The 26163-nt window shown below is 31.6% G+C and overlaps 1 protein-coding gene across 4 annotated transcripts in view; it reads right to left on the bottom strand.

The window, feature by feature from the left end:
* LOC143082918 (alpha-1,3-mannosyl-glycoprotein 4-beta-N-acetylglucosaminyltransferase C-like) overlaps window positions 1–9702 on the bottom strand; it is a 51220-nt gene extending 41518 nt beyond the window's left edge. Inside the window, exon 1 of one of the 4 annotated variants that reach the window (XM_076258933.1) lies at window positions 9575–9702. The gene's annotated coding sequence lies outside the window, so the exon portion shown is untranslated. Of the gene's footprint in view, window positions 1–5486; window positions 5681–9574 lie in introns of those variants that run through there. The other 3 variants (XM_076258931.1, XM_076258930.1, XM_076258932.1) reach the window with 3 other exon arrangements.
* Window positions 9703–26163: the final 16461 nt, after the last annotated feature.

The following is a 26163-nucleotide window of genomic DNA, read 5'->3' as shown; positions in this document are numbered from 1 at the left end:
TATATGACAATAAATAAAACGGTTATCTTTAATGAAGTCCATTATTTAATGCCCGCAAAGAATAGATGGGAGTCATTACAGTTTTGGCTAGAGAAACGTGTTAGAAAACATATCAAACTGAGTTTCATAAATCATAAATACAATAATAAATTAAAGTATAAAAAAGATATATAACAGGCTTATAGCTTAAGGATGTGCACAATTAAGTAGGACAAGAAACAAGATTGGAATCCTTTATCTGAAACAATAAATAGGTGAAAAGTGTATATACACGTAAAAATAAATTAAGTCTTAAAAAGAGAAAAATTGCCTAATACATCTTTAAGAACGGGATGTATCAAAAAACTTGTAAACATAGAGACGGACGTCGGGTGGTATATAAGAAAACGTTGCAGCCAGGTTTAACACTTCTGGTGTGCCATTAAACTATATATCATTCTAATCTCGTGTCTATTTTTACAGGTACGTGTTATCTTCTTAATTTATTGCATTTTAATTTCTCACAATTTTATCAAAGGTAACAATTTATTTGAAACAAATAATTGATCACAAATGATATTTATTTGCTATATTAATTTTGACAATTATTTTTATGCTAACTGAAAATATTAGAAATATGCTTTAATACGAATTACAAGTTAATCCCTATAGTTCATGGTCAGTCATGAGACTTTATAATCAGATTAACTATGTCAAATCATAACAGAAAATATTAAGTCAGTAGGTAAACGGAACTAATCGTATTTGTGTTCATTTATTTATACATTTGTGTTTGTTTATATATTCAAATGAGGTTTATGACTTCTGGTGTGCAATAAAACTATATATCAATCTAATTTCGTGTCTATTTTTGCAGTCGTGAGTGAACCATTCCCACCCAAAACCGCTGTGGTGAATTGTCGGTATCGACAATTTTGGTGGAGACTCACTTTATCTAGCACTTTGTCAAGCAGCACAGAGCTAGATTCCCCAACGTTATTGAACATTTTAATTACAAAATCTTGATTGACCCAAAAGAGCAGCATGATAAATTACTGACCCCATATATATCGTATTACATCACTTGCACACTATGTTACGAATTTATCTTACCGACTATCTTAACGTGTGAAATTAAGACTAACGACCTATCAAGATGAGCAAGTCTTCAATACTGATAGCATTAAGAAACTACTTCCATTGATCCTATAAAAACAGATGCCAACAATAACAACTTGTTAGGTTTAAATGTGTTTTATGAATTTATTTCAATCTTAATCATCAATTTCTTCGTCTGTTGAAACTTTTAAAAATAATTCTCCGTACCGTTTTGTTTTTATAAATGGACGTAACACTACTGTTTGCCCGTGTATGAAATAAGCCCCGCCTCCCTTCTAACCTAATATGGAATGTAAAGGGACGTAACACCAATACTTACCGTGAATGAAATAAGTCCCGCCTCCCTTCTAACTTATATGACATATACACGGTTTCCACGCGGGCTTTTAACCAATCATATTCCTAGAAATGTATAGGAGGTAAGATAAAAAACATTTCTACGTCTCATGATTTGAGAAATAGGATTACAGGCTTTGGCACAGCTCCGAATCATATTATTTTCTGTAAATAAAAACACTAATTTTGGTTCATTATCGAAAGACATAAAATCACTATACTTCATCATATAATTATTTTCTAAAATCGTCATATAAAGGACACGATAATATAACATAACCTATCCACACAATTATCAGAAACTCGATCTTTTAAAAGTATTGTTTGCCTATCTCCCCGTTTTGATTCTTAGTGGTGCTACAAAACATCGAAGTTTGGCAAAAGAACTCCTTTGCGAAAATGGCATTGGAATTTTACAATAAGTTTCCGTTTCAAAACTGTTCTTAAAAAAATATATGTACGAAGTTTGTTACAACCTTTATTAAATAAAGCTTTCTCTGCCTGTAAATTGCATTGCCACTGTTCAACATATTTACTTAACATTTTAGACGTAACAGTATTGACAACTGAGGTACTATTAACATATTCTTTAATGATACACAAATGTTCTGCATTACAATCAGAAAATGTTTTCCTCACATGAAAATTCCATTTTTTTTTTATACACTTACGTTTTTAACTCATAATGTCTGCCCATATGATTTTTTTTCTGTTTAAACGATTAGAACACATATTGTTCAAAGGGCACCATAGTCGAATTAAGCATTGCCATTGTTTTTAATAAAAGAAAAGTTTTTCAACCCAAAGTACCAGCACAACATATTCAACATTTGGAAGCACCAAACTATCATATAATTTTAAAAAGACATTATGAGTAACACCACCAAACAAATTTGAACCTATCTATAACAAGGTCAAGTGCTCTTAGACTATTTGTAGTAGCTGCCACAGCTGTGGCAGTTACATTTTAATATAAAAGTTCACTTAAAACTAAACCTAAATATGTATAAGTATTAGAATATTAAATAATATCATTTCCATATTAAAATTCAAGATGTGACTTATTAACCGAAGGTGTTATAATATGCACGATATGTTGTACGATAACTGTCCTTTCATATTCTTCTCCATAATTTATTGATTAATCTACTGTTTTCAACTTGATTGAATCGTTTATTGTATATTATATTATTTGTGTTGTGTACAAGTTATCTTTCTGTACAATTTGTACAAAAAAATCGTCCAAATAATAATTTGTATTTAACTTTGTACAAATTGTAATTTGTACAAAAATGCAGTGGCGGATCCAGAACTTTGCATAAGGGGGGCCCGCTGACTGACCTAAGGGGGGGGGCGCCCCAGCCATGCTTCAGTGATTCCCTATATAATCAACCAAATTTTTCCCACGAAAGGGGGCCCGGGCCCCAAGGGCCCCCTGGATCCGCCTATGAAATGCCTCCTGTACAAATTACAATTTGTCCAATATTTGATGACAATTCACTTATAACTAAATTAATAATTTATAATATCGATCGATATACACCATCTTAGAACTGTTATTAAAATGACCATATAGTACATCTTATTTACAAAATAACAAAAACAGTTATTTATCATTCGTTTGAATAATGGTATCGGGAATTTGTGACTTTCACATTGATCTCTTCTTCAAAACTTTGCAATGGTTATTACTTTTGGGTCAATTGTTCATAAGTTGCCAAAGCTATATATCCCAGTATTTATTGTTTACACTCTTTTAGTCATTTACTCAGTTGATGAAATAGTGTAAACATGGACAACATTCTTGATCAGAAGGAGACATTTGCCCAAAGAGTTCTGAACCTAGCAAGAAACGATACACGAAAAAACAATCATGTGTACACCAAGGACAAGAATAATGAGCTTATAATTAAATTGAGTATGACACTGAAATTGAAACATCAATCATTCTTACTAGGAAGCGTGCGATAAGTTGACAATTATAGATCTAGATCAAAGACAAATATCTTAGCACGAAAACGAGACAGTAACTATCAGAACTTGGTGTTTTGGGGTTAATGTCCTTATACATATTCAGTAGTATGATTGTGTCCAAACCAGTTCACGAAATATATAAGGTAATTATTGGATCTGGAGATTGTGGGTACTAAATTTGAAAAGCTGTATATATTTTAACAGGATATCTATGTCTTAAAGTTAAATTAAAGTTCTGAAAGACACATGTTTATTCACAGGAACAGTTCTTTGGTTTCAGCTTTCGCTATATGACACAGTTAAGCAGCATTATAAAAACAGGTTGTCTGGGGTTTCTATCATGTAAATGCATATGAATGTATGTACAGGTTTCGGAATGAAACTATGATTGTCAAAAGATGTTGTGCAATTCCCGATGCCGTATTTACTGAACTGCAAAATCGAATGATAAGAAACTACTTTTATTTAGTATTTGATAAATAAGGTGAAGTGTGTGTGAATGCTTTTTTCACCAAAGTACATTATAAATTATTGTACAAGTTATAAATATATTTCAGAGGCCCCTCATGGGGGGGGGGGGTCCTAGTAATCACATAATCACCATTTTTTTGCCAATATAATCACATAATCATTAAATATTTGCTTATCTTTAGTAATCAAATAATCATAAACTAAAAATACAGTCCTAGGTAATCAAATAATCATGAAATATTTGGCTTAATAATCAAATAATCATTAAAAAAACGGCCAAGTAATCACATAATCAAAAACCCCATGAGGGCCCTCATTTCAGACAAAGACACTTTTTGTACAATTACAATGTGTACAAAGTAAAAATACAAATTATAATTTGTACAATTTTTTGGTTCAAATAAAATTTGTACAAATTGTCAAGTTGTACACAACATATATATATCAGGTTTTTAAAAATGACTACAACTCAAAATGGTTTAATACAAAACCTTTATTTATATTTTTATTAATTTAAAAGACTATGATTTTTTTTTAAGGTAGAGCACATCCGATAGTAAGCAATTAAATGAATGCTCCCTTTTTTCTCGCTACGGTTTAAAGCTACGTCAATTTTCGTTCGTTTGTAAGATGTTGAGAAACCTCTAATACAGGTAAAGCGGGTTAAAAAACACCTGCACGAATATATATATACAATGTATGGTCTTTTTCTTTGTATTTTTACAACGTTCAATTTTGTTTCAAACATGGTCAATTCCTGATTGTGAGAGGCTATTTTCCTATGATAATAATAATAATATTTCTGTATTTCTGTATTTCAACAACGATATAAAAGTAATAAACCAACAAATTGTAAATTTTGAGAAAAGCCAATTACCACAACTCGCCCTCATGTAACAAAACTATGAAGCATTTTTCAATCATCTTTAATCTTTACCTCAATTATCGATTCATAGTAAGTTTATTTCAGCCAAGACAGGGCATGAACACACAAAACGTTCTTGTTTTGATATTTATAAAAAGTATTACTTCCGTAAAAATCTACAACCATTTTCTAATGATTCTACTTATATAAAATTCCGTAAAATAACGACAAAATCTGCCAGTTGTACATACAAGCTTCATAACGTTCTCATAGTGAAAGGATGGACGCCCGACAGGTCTTGTTCACAATCTGTCATTGTTGTGAAGCATAACTGTCCTTAAATATATGTATTTTTTTTTAAAGAATTCGATACGCTAGAAGAAAAAAAGCTGTTGGCCGAGATAGACGAAACTTCTTTATGAAAGAATGTGTTTTACAGCTGAATGTCCCTAGGGAATTTCCATTTTGAATTTTTCTCGGAGTTCAATATTTTTGGGATTTTACTTTTTCCCTACCCGCGGTCTTTCATACATATCTTATAGATATCTTTGTATATAGTTAATAAACTCATCATATAGATACCAGGATTGGAATTTTGTGTTTGTGCCAGACGCGTGTTTCGTCTACAAAAGACTCATCAGTGACGAACGTATCCAAAAAGGTTAATGAAAATGCCAAATAAAGTACGAAGTTGAAGAGCTGATAATTGAGGAAGTAGTGAAAGTGAAACACTATAACTTACCTGTAATTACATTCATACCCAAGGTTTCCCCTGGGTCAATTATTGTTTTCGCCACCTATGATACCACACTACTAAGTCAGTCAGTTTCTGGTCACTTTGTATCAATCAACGGTTACATGCGTACACTACCACGCATTAATCAGCACATTAATTCCTTAATGAAGACACTTTACATAGAAAAACTGAGAGTGAATAGATTGAATTGTTATATATATAAAAAAAGACGGAAATCCGGTATATGTAGACTTACTTATTTGTGGTGAACGGTTGTTTACTTTTAACGAATATATCAAATTTGCATCATGTATTATACATGTAAATTTAATTATTGTAGTATTCTTTTAAGCGGCAAATTTCTGTACTGTATTATTGTGAAGTATGATTGAAACAAACTTTTGAAGTTTTGAACAAACAAAAGTATCGTTGTTAAAGTCAATGTGAGAATGCTATAAATAATGATATAAGTTAAATCGTATGTTATTTGATACGTCATGTTACATTTAGTCAATGTTTGATCGATTTCCGTTTTACAGTTCATTGTATATGTTCCGGACCATATGAGTATTTGGACCATACGCGTATGGTCATGACCATATGCGTATACTCATATGGTCCGACCATACGCGTATGGTCCGACCGTACGCGTATGGTCGGACCATATGAGTAGAATACTCGTTTGGTTATTAACGGGCCGGACCATATGAGTATTTGGATCATATAGGTATATTTATTTTTCCAAATTACATTATAAACGTTTCAATAATACAAGAACTTTATCTAAAAAAAAACAGTGATGGTTTAAAACATGACAATTTTTTAATTTTATAATAAAAAAAACTACGTAAAAAATTAATATTGATGCCATAGTTAGTTTTCATCGCTAGTTACATTAGTGCATGTAGGCTTGGATGACATTCACTTCCACACGGTATCATAGCTTTTTTGCATTTGCAAGTTTTGTGCACGATCTTTTTCATTTACACATTTTGTTTGCGAGTGAAAAACAAGCCTTTTTTGCAGCTGCCTACAGTGATACCGAGGTCTTTGGGAATTCTGATGTCTACAGTGTTTTTAAGAAGCTCTAGATCTCAAATATCGTAAAATGGTTGACTGCAATACACCATCTTCACAACACAACTTAAATAAACTAATAGTATGCTACTTTCCAGTGACTTCTTATGTAACAGTTCATTAAGAAATTTTTGGAATTTAATTTTTTAGTCGACATATTGCCATTTACTCGTAATAACAAATCGGTTATGACCATCGGTAATGACCATCGGTATAAAATGTGTTACTTTAAATTTGACAATTAAGTAAAAATAACAATGTGAAACTTCTTATTTTTATTTAGCTTATCTTTTTATTATAATATAACGATAAAATTACCTATATGATAGCGTCTTTTGAATGAACGGTCATACCATATGAAGAGTTTAGAAGTATTAAAAGTAAACTGTAACAGAGTGTTAATTACCCCGACCATACGCGTATGGTCGGACCATATGAGTATATACCCATATGGTCATGACCATATGCGTATGGTCCAAATACTCATATGGTCCGGAACATATATATAACTTTTGAATATGATTTCATTTGTTGTTGTTTTTTTTTTTTTTTCTTTCTTTTTTTAAAAGAACCTTTGCTTCGATTTAGATACAAATTGAAACATATCTTTTTTTTCGTTTCAAACATTGATTTCATTAAAGCGGAATGTTGAAATAATATTTCACTATATTTGCAGTCAGTTGCAGTCAGTTAGATTCAATTTTGTATTATTCTATGTTATCAATCATATAACATAATTTGTATCGATTTTTATGTAACCTTTAAAGTGACATTTTTCTGGTGATGGGCTATGCATGTTCAGTTATTCGAAAAAAAATGATATTAACATTAAAAACTGAAAACTGAAGGACTATTTCCGTTGACTGAATTCATTCTTATAAAGGGTACACGGTAATTTACACATTTATTTAATCTATTATTAAATTATAATAGATCAAACTCCACCTGGAAAATGGTCATGATCAAATGCGATTTCTCGTGCTTGCTTGTCTATTTATATTAATGTTTGATCGTTACACAGTGATCTATTGACCTTATACTATGTATACGGGTCAGTAAACTTCATATTGTGCTCGAGCTTAGCATGCTCTCGCCACATAAAAAATTTACTTGTACCGTATGTATTGTATAAGTGTGTTACTTAACTTATTTTTTACGTTCATCTTAAAACTGTTATATTTCTGCTCATCTAAATTTGTACGGATATATGCTAGTAACAACAACCGCATAGAAATATAATTTTCAGTTACACGTAGATTTCTCATGTATCACACCCTCAACCGGTACCCCCCCCCCCCACACACACACCAAAAAAAACCAAACCGACTCCACTCCTGTATCGTAGTCAAACGATACTTTGTCGTCAACAGTGACGTGAGAAGGTAACGAGTATAGCTAATGAACTGCCGGTTTGGAATATAAAATTTTCAAAGAAACGTTTTTTGTCGAGAATAATAAAATTTATTTTTGAGACAATGATGACTATTCAGTATATGTTCACTGTTATAAGAAATATCCGTCCAGTTACCTGCCTGCATATGGTCCTTTTCACAGAATTTTTTACAAAGACTTCGTCATTTATTTTTTTCTAAATCGGTTAAACCGTCAATCACAATAAACTGCCGTATTATGTATGTCTGTTATTTAATCGAACTCAAGACTGGATCATTAATTAAATAGATAAAACGGAGAAACAACTTTTAAAACTAATTAATTGCTTCCAAACTAGTCAATAGATTTATTAACTTATAAAATATTTTCATAAACACCAGTATTTGTTCTAGATAATATGCAATGGGTTTAATACACGACATACATGTTGTACGTGAATGTACATTTTTTTACAAGAGATTCCATGGTTAGCATATAACACCAATGCATCAATAGTTTCATCGAGTATGCGATTTTATTATGTAGGTTTCTGAAATGTGAACTCATTGTGTGTTTTTTTTTTTTTTTTTACATCTCTATTTTAACGTCTGGCCTAATAGTGCATTTATAAACCAGTTTTAGTATTTCTTCTTACAGTTTGAGCAGTTTTCAGGGTTTTTTTATTCTGCTGTTATACCTTGTCTCGACGTAACTGATGGGTGTGCGCTAACGCTTACTCACATTATCTTTCAGTTTTCTGTGTCTTTTATCTCGCGGTTCCTACTACATGTATCTTCCGTTTTCTTATTTTCTGTCATACATTTTAGTTTCCCTTACATATGAAAAAAATAGATGAAGGGTATGCGCAAATGAGATGGAAGACAAACGACACAAAATACAAAATCACTTCAATATATCTTATGGCCAATAATTGGTCTTCTACAATTAACCACGATTGTCATGACAATATATTGAGCTCAAAAAATCCCGAATCTAGAAAAGTGGTGAGTGTTAAGTAATCATTATATTTGTATATTGCTTTCAACCTCTGATTTCCAAAATGACAATATAACTAAGATATAATTTCCGAATATATTACACTATTATTCTGACTATAGTCGTACATATGACTATGTTGCATGGATTGATTAAATTGTTTAATCTCCCTATTTAATCTCGGTCATTGAAATAGAGAATAGTACTAGTTTACGTAGAATAAGAACACTTATCCGTCATAATTACGGTATAATATATGACACTTTTAAACACAGCTGAATATAACCCATTTAGAATACCGCACAGTGACCATTTCGTATAATTGTGTATATATTTACCATCATGACCTTGTGTGAAAGTTAGTTTTATCATTAGTGACTATAATATATCCTTTCATGTGTATAGAAGATGGTATACATCTATAATAATAGAATTACAGTAATCTATCAAAAAAATTATCAACGATGGACAAATACCTCTGAGATTGCTTTCATTTTCTCTATCATATTGAAAATGTTTATTAAATTAAATAATTGAAATCAATCCTATTGAAACAATGTTATCTTTTAACGGATTAAAATTTTTAATATATTCAATTATACAGCTCTGTATTTATCAAAATATTTATTCATCAAGCAAATGGTACTCACCGTAAACGATCGATGCTGTTGCATCTTCTTTAGTAGTATTGATTATGGCACAACAAGTCTTTTAAGTGTGACTAAACGTTGATATAATTAACTAAGCTTTATCGATCTTCTAAACAATGAAAAACCATATGATCACAAATTTCCGGTTCTAGTAATGAATGGGAAATTAGTATAAAGTGTTGAGCAGTTTGAAGAGAACCCTGAATGATTTTAAAATCTAAGCCTTTCTCCTAATGGAGCTAGACATTTAACTTAACGGAACTTTAAAGTATTTTAAAAAGAAATATCAAAGAAATGCTTAAGTATGACAGCTTATCATCATAATAAGGTTGTTTTATCTATTTTGTTTGACTTTCAAGTTTTAATAAGTATCGTGTACAAGTAAAAATGTGTGGATACATCCAAATTTTACCCAGATAACAAACTATTATAATTACTGAAATATCAATGCACTTTGTTTATTATTATACTAACATAAAAAAGATTTAAACAACTGACAAGCCTTTTAAAAATATGCAGACATGACAGAAAATATACTTAGACCACCATAGCGATTCTGGAAGTATATCAAATACAACACAAGTGATACAAATGGAGTAGCACCACTTAAAAGAAATTGGAAATTATAAAGTCATTCAATAAATAAAGCAAGTATACTTTTTATCCCCCCCTAAAATAATATCTTTATTGCACTTGTCTTTGCTGTTATGACAAATGCAAGTATACGAATTGGTCAAATTAAATCAGTCATCTTCGCTGCATGCCCCATTTGAAAAAAAGGAAAATAAAGTTTGAAAAGAAAAAAGACTTATAAACAAATAGTCAAAACGTAAGTTATTAGAAATATTTGAAACATCAAACCACAACATCTTTCTTTGTTTACCGAATAAATACCTTCCTCAAAAATCGCCGAACCGCTTCCTAATTTTGGAGTTTTAATCACTTTATGGAAAATACTCTGAAAACTGGAGTTCATATTTAAGTTTCTCGGTAGTATTACAGTCTTCATTATTGTGTTTCTTGGAAGAATTCGTGAACAGACGACGCATTTTTTACCCTCTCACATAGTTTGAAAACAACAAACTTTAAGAATCTTTATTCCAGAATAAATATAGTGTGCTAAGTCAAACAGATAACAAATAGGAGGAAGTATCATTTTAACATATGTTCTGTGATGTTTATTCTAAGTTAAGAGACTTCATTTGAAAACCCCTTTTTGAGACTTTCAAAATTCAATTATTATAATCATAGATACAAGTATTAAATAAATAATGTGTCTTGGTTTTTTAACCTAACTTACCTTTAATTTTTTTAAATTGGGTGAAGAAGAAAAACAAGCAATCATTATGTTTACATATGGAAATCATAATCTGTATACAATGTTGTTCTTTAACCTGTCTGTTAAATTGTCCTGGTTTCTTTAATAGTTAAAACCAGTAAATGAAAATCAATGTTTTCATTGACAGGAAATCTACACTTCAAACTATAGCCTACTTATTTGATACAACGATATGGTTACATTTAAATCTCGTAATACCTCAATGAATTAGTAAATAAAGACTCACTTGTTTTATATGTTTACAAGACTGTTCTTTACATTCCAATAATACCCATACAAATGAGAAAAAAAACTTTGACATTGATATTTATAGGAATATGGATCTTGACATTTGTCCTACAAAGCGGATCATTATAGATCCCAATTGTAGTTCAATTTCAATGCATCATTGGAACTTCTATATTTAACAAGCTGTGATATTTTGAGTTTAATCGTTGATTACAAAAAACAAACAAGAATCGTTAAACAACATCAAGAAAACCCGTCCTTCTCCCTAAAGCCCAAGCAAATATATATCGGTCAAGACGTAATGTTTTTTATTGGAATCTATCTAGAACGGCTGTTTGCTTCATCATACAGGTATATATCGTACCAGATTTTGTATAGGGCATCGGATCCTTAATAATTTGTTGAACGGTCATTAAATTAATAGACAACAAATATATATTAGATTCTTCTATTGCAGATTGTGAAAAAAATCCACATAAAACAGCTTTTCTCACCTTACAGGTAAAGTGTGTACCAGTTTCTACAACGACCATCGTATTCTTAATTATTTATGGGACAATCGTTAACCGAATAAAGAAAAATCACCATCCATATCGGCTTTACTATTGTAATAAATTGTACCCAGCAAGTACATAAGCATAATTCACAAGTACAAAAAGCTTACCAAATGATTCAATAGTGATGACATATGAAGAACATCTCCACTTTTAATCCATTTTGATAATTAAGAAATTAATCGTTTCTTTGTTGAACACAATATCAATGAATGTTGGCTCATCATGATGTAAAAGAAATGACTGTAAGATTGGAATTGGTGTTAAATACCCAACATCCGACGTTTGAATCACCTATGTAGTTTATATTGTATTTTATGGATAAAGCTGATAATTATATAGAAAAGAACAGAAAATGAATGCAACTCCCAGTACAGACACAAGCCGGAAATTAATCATAAAAAATGTTGATGTATTCCGTATCAAATAATAATGCATTATTGTAATCTGTTCAATCCCATTATTAAAGATGCAATACTTTACAAAAAAAAGTATAAAGGTACAATTACAATCTGCATTAATAAATAAAGAAAATTCCAGAAAAAAAGATAAAAATCTGAAAGTTTAGACAAACAAAATACAGGAAGCTGTGAAATACCGAATGTCTTTTAATTTATTTCTTGCAAGTAAGAAAACTAAAAAAAATATTCGTATCACTAATATAAGGTTTTTAAGAATACTACGTGCATGCACATGTAGTCTTGTCGACACTTAAAAATTAGAAATTGTGTACAATGACGGCAAAGTATTTGTATAGTTCTTTGCTGTGCACTGACTGTTGTTTGTTATGTTGGTTTATTCTCTTTGTGTACTGGCTTTGTCTTTTAACATATTTAGTTGACAGTTTTGTTAAAAAAAATAATTACATAGGACTCCCCTGTATTGTAAATTGTCTTGGACAACTAGCTGATTACTACATTAGTTTTCCTCATGCATTTTAAAACAATCGATGACACAGGAGTTGCGATTTTCTCACGGAACAATTTACATTTGTAATACAAGTGAGAGGTTAAACTAGTTCTAAACCAGGTTATTAAAAGTAAAATCACAAAAATACGGAACTCCGAGGAAAACTTAAAACGGAAAGTCCCTATATATAATCAAATGACACGATCAAAAGCTCAAACAAATAAAAAAAATCCTGACTTGGTACAAGCATTTTTTCAATGTAAAAAACAGTCGATTAAACCGACATTTCTACGGGAAATGCCGGCACCAAGTCAAGAATATGACAGAATTTTCAGTTCGTTCCGGTTGTTGGTTTAGTCCAATGTTCGATTCTCTCATTTTTTATGGGCTTCAGCTTAATGAATTTATGTTTGAGTTTTTTTTTTATATAAAATTGAGAATGGAAATGGGGAATGTGCCAAAGAGACAACAACCCGACCATAGAGCAGACAACAGCAGAAGGTCACCAACAGGTCTTCAATGCAACGAGAAATTCTCGCACCTGGAGGCGTCCTTCAGCTAACCCCTAAACAAATATATATTGGTTCAGTGATAATGAACACCATACTAAACTCCAAATTGTACACAAGAAATTAAAAGTTAACATAATACAAGACTAACAAAGGCCAGAGGCTCCTGACTAGGGACAGGCGCAAACATGCCTTTTTACCATTATTTTGCATATCATAGTTCAATCACCAATATACTCAAAATCCATATTTCTAGAGCCGACTCTTGTATTAAAGGTAAATTTGCAATTTGTTACTAAACTGTTTGAGATGAAAACTGCAATATTTCATACTAGTTTTCTTCTTCATGTGATCTATTATTGAGCTATTGCTAATAGAATTATTGTAAAATAGAATAAGAACGATAAATTATTGATTAGATTCTCGATTAAAGGAGAAGGTTCACGAAGGGTTAAAATTGGCCCTGATTTTCTAATGTTTTTTTAAATCGGGCCAAAAAAAAAAACTACAAATTTCATATAGAAATACTTGAGATAATACTATTAAGACAAACATATTTTTTCTGGCACTTTCCTTTACTATTTATTGAGCTATGACCCATTACATAAACACTATTTGTATTGAAAGGTCAATTTTGGTACTTTTTTCCCATAATTTTAATTGTTTTTGGCATAATTAACGTTGGCCGCCATCTACGATCCAAAAAGATTTTATATTGAATCTCAATCAAAAGTTGAATATTTTGTTTACAACACATTTTGGATCGTAGGTGGCGGCCAAGGTCTTTCTAAAGCTTTTACGGGTCGGAAAAATGTACAAAATCATCATATTTTGACAAAATGTCCAAAATGGGCTCATCCATCGTAATACGTAACTATAAGTGATTTACTATGCAGCTATATATATATATTATGATTTACATAATAAAGTGGAAATATGGTAAGTTTTGGTTGATGCTGTCACATATGGTCAGTTTTGGTTGAAAAGAGGACATGCTAGCACTATAAACTGATGCGAGCATAATTTTGTTTTCGGATATTGCTTTCATTTATATTAAACAATCCATCCTGATATAAAAATATAAGTGATTTACTTTGCGGCTATTAAGATTTACATCATGTACATAATAAAGTGCAAATGTGGTCCGTTTTGGTTGATGCGGACAAATAATTTTGTTATACCAGTCAGTCTTAGGTATGAAAATTACTGATAATTGTTTATGATGCAATATTTTGAATGAAAAGAGGACATCATGGCACTCTAAATTGATGCAAACGAAATTAGATAGCATTGTGTTCCAATATTTCTACCATTTGTATTGTACAATAATCCTTACATAAAAATATTACAGATATACTATGCGACTATAAGAGTTACATAAAAAAAAGAGCAAACATGGTCAGTTTTGGTTGATGCGGTCAAATATGGTCAGTTTTGGTTGATGTTGTCAAATATGGTCAGTTTTGATTGATGCAGACAAATAATTTTGTTACATGAGTCAGTCTGAGGTATGAAAACTACTGATATTTGTTTTTGATGCTATATTTTGAATAAAAATAGGAAATGCTGGCACTCTCAATTGATGCGAGAGAAAAAATTGTGGTCATTGATTTCCAATATTGCAGTTATTCATATACTACAGTCCCTCTTGACCTAAAATTATAACTGAATTACTGTGCAGCTATATAGATTTACATAAAAAAAAAAGCAAATATGGTAAGTTTTGGTTGATGCGGTCAAAAGATTTTATTAGACGACTCAGTCTGAAGTATGAAAACTACTGATATTTGTTTATGATTCAATATTTTGATTGACGATCAATGCATTTGAATAGGAGCGTATAGTTGGCACCCCCTCCCCCTTAAGTACTGTGCAGCTATATAGATTTGCAGAAAGAGAGAGCAAACAATGTCAGTTTAGATTAATGCGCTGAAAAGATTTTTGTTAAACAGGTCCTTCCGAGGTATGAAAACTACTCGTAAACATATATCACATTTGTGGATTGGGTAACAAGTTATTACATTTGGTTAATGAGGTCAGATAATTTTGTCATGTGATAACGAGCCATCCTGACTCTCGGAATGAAAAATATAAAACAATTCAAATAATAATTGCCCCCCTTTCCCATTATACTAACGGCCTAAATTATGTAAAAAAAATGAAAGAAAAACAAAAAATTTATGTAACACATCAACAAAAAAAAATTACTGAATTAAAGGCTCCTGACTTGGAACAGGCACATACATACAGAATATGGCGGGGTTAAACATGTTCTCTGTCCGATTAATTTATAAATCTGAAATAAAACCGGCAAAATAGCAAACTGTATATAATATTAATCGCTATTTTGCCGAAGCCTTTATATTTAGACAAAGAGTTCTTAAAACTTATCAATCAATTCTAGCCGTAGAATTTATAAATCAATTTTAGCCGTAAAAGTTATAAATCGGCAATTATAGCCGTAGAATTTGAAATAAATTTTAACCGCAGAACTGTCTAAAACTGTTCTAGCGTAGAACTGTCAGGATCAGTTCTAGGTAGAGCTGTCCAAATCAGTTCTAGGTAGAACTGACCAAATCAGTTCTAGGTTAGAACTGACTAAAAGGAAAGGTGTCAGGCTGACAGGTCTACGTACTGTCCTAGAACAGTTCTCCTGACAGATTCTGACAGATTTAATGAGAGGTTAGAAGTGATCTCCACTGTATATATCAACCCAACAATGTTAGATCTGTGTTCTTCCCTCGCCGGGATTCGAACCCATGCTACTGAGATATCGTGACACCAAATCGCCTGCACTGTAGCCGTCCCGCTGGACCACACGAACACCTGGGTTTCACAAAAATAAAGCTTTCGGTGGCCGTGTGTTACCTTTCCTCGTCAGTTTTTAATCTAGCGTTGTACTACAGTACATGATATATAAGACATGGAGATGTTATCGTTACAGATCAGCTCAATAATCTGTAGTAAAGAATCCTACAAATTACTGCAAGATACAGTCACAGAAAATACTTATATTTATAAGTACGTCTGAGTCAGTGACAACTGTACAACAGATTTATCCATTGGATCACCAGCAATGATGGTGATACAATGCTGTGTACATTATGTATATACAAGTCGTCTAAACATCAACCCAACAATGTTAGATCTGTATATTTGCTTTAGCAAATTTTTTTTCTTCTTCCCTCGCCGTGAGTCGAACCCATGCTACTGAGATATCGTGACACCAAATCGCCTGCACTGTAGCCGTCCCGCTAGACCACACGACCACCTGGGATTCACAAAAATAAAGCTTTCGGTGGCCGTGTTACCTTTCCTCGCCAGTTTTAATCTAGCGTCGCACTACGGTACATGATATATAAGACATTGAGATGTTATTGTTACAGATCAGCTCAATTATATATAGTAAAGGATCCTTCAAATTAATGCAAGATACAGTGACAGAAAATAATTATATTTAGAAGTACGTCTGAGTCAGTGACTATGTATATGGAATCTTCCTTTTAGTTCCAATTTTAATAATCACGGTTGAAAATGGTAAAATATTATTTTGGACTTTCATGAAAGTTTATGTTGGAAAATGAAGATTTTTTAGGATGCACCTTATACTAAGTATACAGTTAAAAAAAACTTGGTACAGCTTGTATCTCGAACCAATCATAACTTTCCTGTCTGATTTAGAAAAAAATATAACCTTAACCTGGAACACCATTTGTTAACAGGCATAAAAGTGGGACGAAAGAAAACAGAGGGACAGTCAAACTCAAATCGAAAATAAACTGACAACACCATGGCTAAAAATGAAAAAGACAAACAGATAAACAATAGTACACATTACACAACATAGAAAACTAAAGAATAAGCAACACGAATCCCACCAAAAACTAGGGGTGATCTCAGGTGCTCCGGAAAGGTAAGTAGATCCTGCTCCACATGTGGCACCCGTCGTGTTGCTTATGTGATACCAAATCCGGTAAATAGTCTAATTCGGTAGGTCACATTCATGAAAGGGAAGGGAAACAACATGATCGATATACATATAGAGAGAAATGTTAACAATGTTGGCATTCTGATTTTTTAATTATTCATCAGATAAATTTTTCTTTTATCCCCTCACGATTCTTATAAATTTAGGTAACAAAGAAAACTAAATTGCTACATGGAGAAAAAACGACAACCAATCGAACTCTTGTCAATAGAGCAATTATCTATAATAACAATGTCACAGAGTAGAACTTTAACAATTGTCTACTGAACTGGTGGTTCTTACGATAATCAAGCAATTAAAATAACATTTAAGATGCTATCTGTTGAAACGTAGTTCGATTAAATGTTTTGATATAATAAAAGTGAAATCAATTTAAGGTCTTATACAAGCATTATTGAAACAGGTTTTCTAGAACAACCATAATAATTAAGAGGGGAAAGAGGGGTCGCTAATTTTGCCATCTGTTGTTTGAGTTAACTCATATGGCTTTTAAAATGATTGGCATCTGATACACGGATATTTTCAAATGTACAAACTTAGAATTTAAAATGAATGAAGTTAATAAGCTGTTTGAAATAAAATTGATATTAAAAGCAAAACTCTACATTATTCAATATATTCATCATTTTTCAAATTGATACACCCACTTGATGTTGTGCATTATAGATGACAATAAAGCATTTAAACGAACTATACATAACCGTTTTACAACTGGATGTTACAGAACATGTTTTGCCTGTTTGTTTAATTGACTTTAATATTGAAAGCACTGTTATATACCCAACTATTCGAATCCTTCAGTGAATTCAATTTATTACTAATTTGTTGTTTTTTTACAATTTGTATATTGAATTTTCAGGATAAAGATTAATACAAAAGATGGCTATTATAGCAGTAAATATTGAATTTTACAAAACTGATTAAAACATTTATGGAATAAATTAATTAAGAGGTAAAAATTATGTATTTTTTGCCGAAAGTCTGTAGGTCATATTTACATTGACCATACATTTATTAATAATAGCTCTTTGTAATTCATATATTTTCCTTTCTTTAATCCAATCATGAGTTTTATTATAATAACATTTAAAATTGAAATACATTGTATTGCAATAGATCTTTCTTTAAATAAATCTGTTTTTAATTATTTTTTTCGCGTCAACAGGGTTGGTAATTTATATTGAATTGTTATACTTTTAATGCAAGTTAATGTTCATTTATTATACAGGAAAATTGTAATTGGCACATGGAATTTGAAAACAACATTAAGCATCTAACAAATGTTATCTTTCAGATGTTCACAAAGCATTTATTTGTCAGATCTTAGTATTAATATTGCTGAATTTTGTCTTACATATTTACTTTTGGTTTTCAAACTGCCCCGTAAAGATTAATGCTAGCAACAGTCTAATCCAGATAGATGTTTTAAAAAGTCTTATACTCATAATTTCCTGACCAAAACTATGTCTACATTGGCTTTATTTGAAAAAAAAAATTTTTGACATGTTAATGTGACGTTTGGCTTTCAAACTATTTTAATCTGAGCATCACTGATGAGTCTTATGTAGACGAAACGCGCGTCTGGCGTATCATATTATAAGCTTGGTACCTTTAATAAAATTTGGACTGTATCAATGAGCAATGGACTATTCACCAAGATAACAGCACCGTGGAATTTGTTTAAAATTGGTTTTTGATTCATTACCAAATAATATTCAATTTTGAAAAGTAATCTTATGTAAGCAAAATCAATTTACGATTTATTCTGAAACAGTATTAAACGAGATTAATTTATTTCCAGTGATAAGTAATCATTAGTAATAACCATAAATTGGTAAATGATAACAAATACATGTTGCAAAATGTCGAAAAAATTGTTTTGAATTGTAGTTTTGAACAATCAATTTACATATCTAAATCAATCCATCAGATGTTTAACCTTTTTCATTAACTACATTTCAATTTTTAATACGTCATTATAGAATTAACTACAGGAAGACACTGTATATGTTATACCGGTATCTTCGACAATCATTGTGTCCTACACAAAGCTATTGGCGATATTATTTCGAGCTGGTCTCAATGAACAACATCAGAAAACGTAAAACCTATTTGGAGAGAAAGTCAAAAAATGCAACTGTGCTAATGATGGCCATGGATTTATAAACCATATAGATATTTTCCTAAATAGACAATAATAAACAGTAATAGAATTTTGATAATTTGGTTGCATAATCATTTAATGATAAACAGGGCGTGATGACATAATATCAAAGAAACGCATTTAACCAGATCATGATGTTTTCAGAAAACAACATATTCTTATTTTTTTTAAACAATCAATAACCTTAACTAGACTTAAACAGTATAGATAATATTTATAAATATTAACCTCTGGTCAGCCGTCCAATACATTACTTTAGAATATCAATATAATCAACTTTTACGTTGCAAAACAAACAACAACAATCACTCTAAAATATCATTTGCTCACTATACGGATATCGAACCTAAAAAAAAAAGGAGGCGGAAGAAACAAAAGAGATATTCAATCTTAAACGAAATGTATTTGCTTGTTCGAAACACACAATCAAAGTTACATTTTTGCTGTTCTCTATAATTAACCAGCAAAGATTACAGTGTTGAATTTACTCAGCGATTTACGTCCATAATAGTTATAAAGGGTACCAGGATTATAATTTTGTACGCCAGACTTGCGTTTCGTCTACATAAGACTCATCAGTGACGCTCATATCAAAATATATTTATAAAGCCAAACAAGTACAAAGTTGAAGAGCATTAAGGATCCAAAATTCCAAAAAGTTGTGCCAAATACGGCTAAGGTAATAAATGCCTGGGATAAAAAATCCTTAGTTTTTCAAAACCTACAAAGTTTTGTAAACAGGAAATTTATACAAAAAAAAAAAAGACCAGGCATAACGTTGGCACGGTAAAAACGATCAAAATAAACCTGCATTGAGTTGTCGAAAACTATGGGGCCGGTAAAGGCCATTTCGCGTTTTCGGGTTTTCGTGTTTTCGCCTTTCATATTCTATAGGGCGAAAACGCGAAGTCGAAAACGCGAAATCGGAAAGAAAAAATGTTTCATGAACTTCAAAAAAAAAAACAACTTTTAACTCCATTTCAAGTTTTCGCGTTTTCACCTTACATATTCTATAGGGCGAAAACGCAAAATCGCGAAGTCGATAAGGCGAAACCTTTTTTCTTTTCGATTTCGCGTTTTCGACTTCGCGTTTTCGCCTTTTCGCCCTATAGAATATTAGAAAATTACACAATTCTCAAAATCTGCTGTACATTTAGAAAAAAACAAAACCTACCATAAAGCTTATAATTTATAAAGTGTTTGCGACGTCCTGTTTGCCATAGATTTTAAATACACCATAGATATGAAACCACCATATATTTGAGTCCTATATACAGATACTCCCTAAACTACAAGTAATTGCTTCTATTTTAATTTGTTCCTCCATATTAACGCAGATGGACGACGTCAACATAGAATCAATGACAAACGTGATGATTTCAACTTTCCAATTATCAATTTACAATTTCTCAGTAGTAACATAGTACCGTCCATCCCATTGTATGGCGTTTTCATATCTTAATTGATATGGTGTCAGTGCCTGAGTATAATTTATCGACTTTAAAAGCAGGGAAAAGCATTAGATGTTCCAAACGGGGATAAGTACGAGGATGACTATGAGGACATACCCGATGATAACACTGTATTCGACTTATTGGAAGATTTGGATCAGATTCATAATGATGATCAACAGGAAATCTCCGATGTTGATGACCTGCTTAGTGATATCAGTGAAATCCGTGATCCAATTGAAATTGACGATATTAACAACAACAGCACGGTAGAAACAGATAAACATAGAAAAAAAGAAGAAGACCCGGAGATTGTTAAGTGACATTGTGACAATAAGTGATGATAATGATGAAGATAATGTTAAATCCGCTTTAGAGTCTTGAAATCTAAGAATAAGAACACAAACCTTAACCCTTACTTGTGACAGAAAGATACACTATGTTGACGGGGTTGAAACATTGTGCCCGTTTGTGGATTCATGTGATTCGATCAGTTTTTATTTATTAAGTTTTCTTAATTGTTCGTCTTGATGGAACTATGAGATTTTAACATCAGTTAACATGGTCAACTACTGTTATCTATTTTTACTTTGTTCTAATTTTACATTATTAGTACCGTTGCGAAAAAAAACCCCAGATATTTGTAGTCGCAAAGGATGCTCATTTGATAAGACTGTCATACAAATAAGAGGTTTAGCGCTATAAACTAGGTTCAATCCGGCATTTTCTACATGCCTGTACCAAGTCAGGAATATAACAGTTGTTGTCCATTCGTTTGGTGTAGTTTTTTTATTTGATTTTGCCATTTGATTAGGGACTTTCAGTTTTGAATTTTCCTCGTAGTTTAGTATTTTTGTGATTTTACTTGTTAAAAGTAAAAACGACATAAAAAGTATTAGAATCATTTACATTTAAAAGTGGGCAACAAATATTAAAAAAAATGTAATATATAATATTGTGATCGACTACATGAAATTGTGTGACGATCTTTGCTTATTGACAACATATTGTTAAAGAGATGTCTACCATAAATGGCAATAACATGTCTCCAAATATATATAAAGCGCCATTTAACAAAATATTGATTGATGAATGAAAACACGATGATTAGTTGATTTAAATTGCGACTAAAACCAATGGTTTTGTATTTGCAAACATTTTATCGAACATTGTTGCCTCACTTTTTCTTCAGTGCGAGAAGATGCTTTACAATTAAATGGCCTATAGGAAAATATGTTATAATCTAACATTACCTTAATCTTATGTAGTTGTTTTAAGTTCCTTTGAATGTAAGATTTCAAATAAAAAAAGACCTGCTAATGTTACATTGATCAATTAACATTAATATAATGAGCAAATATTACAACATTTATATTTTGTCTTATTCGGTGTATCATAAAGTTCTGAGTTCAAAGAAAAAATGTTAAGAAGTATGTTACATTAACAGATTATTTGGATATGTGATCATTAAGAAACAGATAGACACGGATGGTGTACTCATTAAAACCACAGATACATAGTTCAGAAGTTCAGACTTCATTTTAACGTGCGATGCTGAAGCTTGTACATACATGGGAGAAATTCAATCTATAATACATCATAAAGGGGCAACCATTTAACTCCGATAAGGGTGTTGTTTTGTTTTACCTAAGTCACAAATTAATGTATCTTTTCGACGCTATCAATCATTTTTTTTTACAAAATTTAACACTATAAGTTAAGGGGGAAATCTGTATTCATAATACTTTTTTTGACATCTGCTTGACCAGAATATTTTTTTTCATCAAATATGAAATCAAAACAACTTTTTTTTTAAGAAAAATTCCATACCTCCCTCCTTTTGAAGTTAAATGGTCGTTCCCTAATTAATACACAAAAAATAATATGAAGAAAAATATAATGATGTATTATTTAACCAGAAAGGCTGATGTTTCCAGTTTATAACGTGGGAATCGTCGTAGTAAACAGAGAATGAAATTTCAATTAAGGTAAATGGTATCGGGAGCAATGTAGTGGTAGAATATTTTCCTGTTGTGTTCTATGACAGAGCATTTTCTTATATAATGATATTCGTTACCCTATTTGTGACGTGTTACAGCTATTTCATTTCAATAAATCTGCCTCAGTGCTATATTGATTTTTAAATGATAAACATAACAACAGTGGATAGTAGTAAAAAAGAATACTTTAGGGAAGAGTTTATTGACTATACTGACTGGGATTTTAAAAACGTACGACATGGTTTAACCTTTGTTGACATCAACGTTTTGAAAGCTAAAGATAAAATACATAGGAATGCGGAAAAAACACTAAATGATCTATTTATAATAGAACATGTACACCCTTCCTTGTCAACTTTGTCTGAATGAGTATCAAAGTTTAGTTTAAGAATAATGATGTAATTCTATTACTTTGTAATGTATAGACAAAAAGTAGCATTAAATAACAGCCAATACAGAAGCCATAAGTTCTGGGTAGACAGTATTTTAGTGTACTTAAAATAGATAACCAGAGCAGTGCATTTGTAAATGTATACAAACTATGTGATGTAAAAAACGGATTGATATTTCCGAGCGCACAACAGTTGTTTTGGAATTACTTTCAACAGGCACGTCCTAGGTTTACATAGAAAACAGTATTTTTACGTTGGAGTTCAAATCTAACTTTTGACTTAGTCGTTCGATTCTTTTTCTTTTCAAAAATAAATGACATATATTGTGTGTGTGTCTTAAGGTGCATTCACACGATACGATTTTCCATTCGATTTTCATTCGATTTTTACCTGTGCACCTGCTTTCGACTAAAATCGTATCGTGTGAACACTAAAATCTGAAGTCGAATGTCAAGTCGAAACGTCGTTTTGAAATCGAAACGTACGCTATTTCCATTCGACGTTTTAACTGGAATCGGACCGTGTGAACGCCAAATCGACTAAATTTATCAGTCGATTGAAAAAATCAAGCTTATAAATTTAATCGACAATATTCCGATTTTCGCATCATTCTAAACGTTTTTAATTCGTACAGGAAACATAGTCATCTTTTGTTCATATTAAAACCTGGCCACCGTTTTACAAAGCCTTCGGAAGTCTACGTGTCATTAGATCCATAATGCCAACCATCGTTAATAAATCTTAGGTTTTTTAAAATACAGCCGTTTCACAAAGCCTTCGTAAATAATGATCGTGAATAATAGGTAAATCCTGGCATAATACTTATTTACTACAGTAACTGCTATATTATCGTGTACTTGGCTGGGGGACTATGGTTAGACCAAGTTACGAAAAGATGATGTGCATGGTTCCTATAAATGATAATAACTGGCGGACTTACATGGCGTTAATAGGACGACAAGTGCTAGTAAATGCAATACATCCCTTAGCACTTCCAAAGTCAGGAGGATGAATTTGTCTGTTCAGGAATTACAAAAAAAATAAGGAAGATTAAGGAAGTGTTTCATACACAGGCGCTTGCATGTTTCTATCCATGGGAAGACACACTATCAACAAATCTCCAAAAAATGACGAGGGGCCAGCATTTGTTTGTCGTGAGCAGTTCCGTGAATTGAATGATGCAAATCTGAAGTATTAATTCACTTTTAACTCAACTTATTTCCTTCCCGGCTAGACTAGACAATGTTCTAAATTAGGCTTTCTATCACGTCCGCGTTCTGATATCTATTTATAAATATTTCACTTCAGGCACAGTGGTAATCCACAAAGCGTTTAAAAGAGGATGTTTTATTCCCGAATAAAAGAGCTCATAATGAATTGATTAATACAATGTATTATCATTATTTTTTTTTACACATAATTCACCAAAACAATATACATAGTTACAATGGTATAAATTGCAATTATTTTGAAAAAAAATTCACCTACGTTTTTTTATTATTTAGACAAAAATTTCCTTTCTGTGTTTATTTTGTAGAGGTATCATTGTTTACACCAATTTAATTTTGAATTTTGAAAAAAATGTCGATTTTAAAAGCTCACTAGATCTTGTGTTACTTTGTTTACTATGTATCGACAATAATTAAAACTTTGATTTTGAATCCATATTGAATCAAAGAAAAATTGGTCTGAACAGACCTCCAAATGATCCAGGATTCCGTAATGAGGAGTACCCAAATTGCAACGGCCATACTTAAATCCTGTTATTAAAAAATTGAATAACAGATGTTTTGTTCCATTTCTCCAAATATAAAGATTAAAGAATAAATTGATAGAACGTCGCTAGCCGATGTATTTTCTTTGATATAAGCATACACTAGATGATGCCCGCCAAAATTGCAGTACAATTTAGCAAGTGTTGAAACAAAAGTGAGGGTACAGTAAGGATTTAGATACGGTTAATGCATTTAATTCTAACTTAGGCAGCAACCATTTGATTTTCTGGGGGGGGGGGCTATGGTTTTTTTTTTCTGGACATTTTTTTTTTCGCCTATGGCGAAAAACAATCTATTTTTTTCGCGACAAGTCGAAAACAATTTTTTTCTTTCAATTTTAGCATTACATATAGTGGCAGCTGAGGGTGAAACAAACAATTGTTTTTTCTCAGAATCAAAAACAAATTATTTTTTTCTCCAAAAACTTGAAACAAACTTTTTTTTCCAAGTGAAAGTGGTACAGTTTTAGCCGTAAAAGGAGTTCCTATGGGAAATCGCATTGTCAATATTTACAGAAATGCAACCTATACCACTTCCAGTGGCGGATCCAGAAATTTTCATAAAAAGGGCCCATTGACTGCCTAAGAGGGGCTCCAGTTATTCTTCAGTGATTCTCTATTTAATCAACCATGTTCTTCCACAAAAAGAGGGTGGGGTGATCCCCTGCCTCTGGCTTCATCAGGAATCAAAACCTGTTGTATCTCAGAAACCATTGACGACAATCCAAATCATAAAAATAGGTCAAACTTTCTTAATTTAAAAAAAAATTATAAACTTTTGGATTTCGAGGTGAGATTCAGTTAGATATGGGAATGTATGAACTGGGAGTATAGCTTATAGGATCATATTAATACTGAAAATTCTAATGGACATTTTAAAGGAATTCAAATCATGCTGGCTATTCCTTGTCCGATAATGTAATGACGTGTAGCGACCTTGAATCTCGGCAATTTTTTTTTAAGGGATTGGAAAGTCCCTTCTTTTTATTTATTCTAAATTTTCCAATTTATGGTATTGCACAAGCTGGGCTACTAGTATATCAAATTGCAAAGTTTCGAAGACCTTTAGCATTATTTTATAAAAAGGTATTATTTTCCTTTATTATACTTCACGTTAAAATGCCATATTTTGATTGGCTAAGACGTGAGTGTCAATTTACTCTATCACATGGCTGAGCGGGTGACAATTTTTTTTAATGTTACCCTCTCGTCTAGACCAATCAGATAACCAAATCGATAATTCAAAGAACAATGAATTGCATTTACATCAAAGAATCAAAT

Source organism: Mytilus galloprovincialis, chromosome 7, assembly GCF_965363235.1.
Source record: "Mytilus galloprovincialis chromosome 7, xbMytGall1.hap1.1, whole genome shotgun sequence".
NCBI classification, from domain to species: domain Eukaryota; kingdom Metazoa; phylum Mollusca; class Bivalvia; order Mytilida; family Mytilidae; genus Mytilus; species Mytilus galloprovincialis.
The sequence above is the reverse complement of the archived record's forward strand: the minus strand, read 5'-3'. Positions and strand labels throughout refer to the sequence as shown.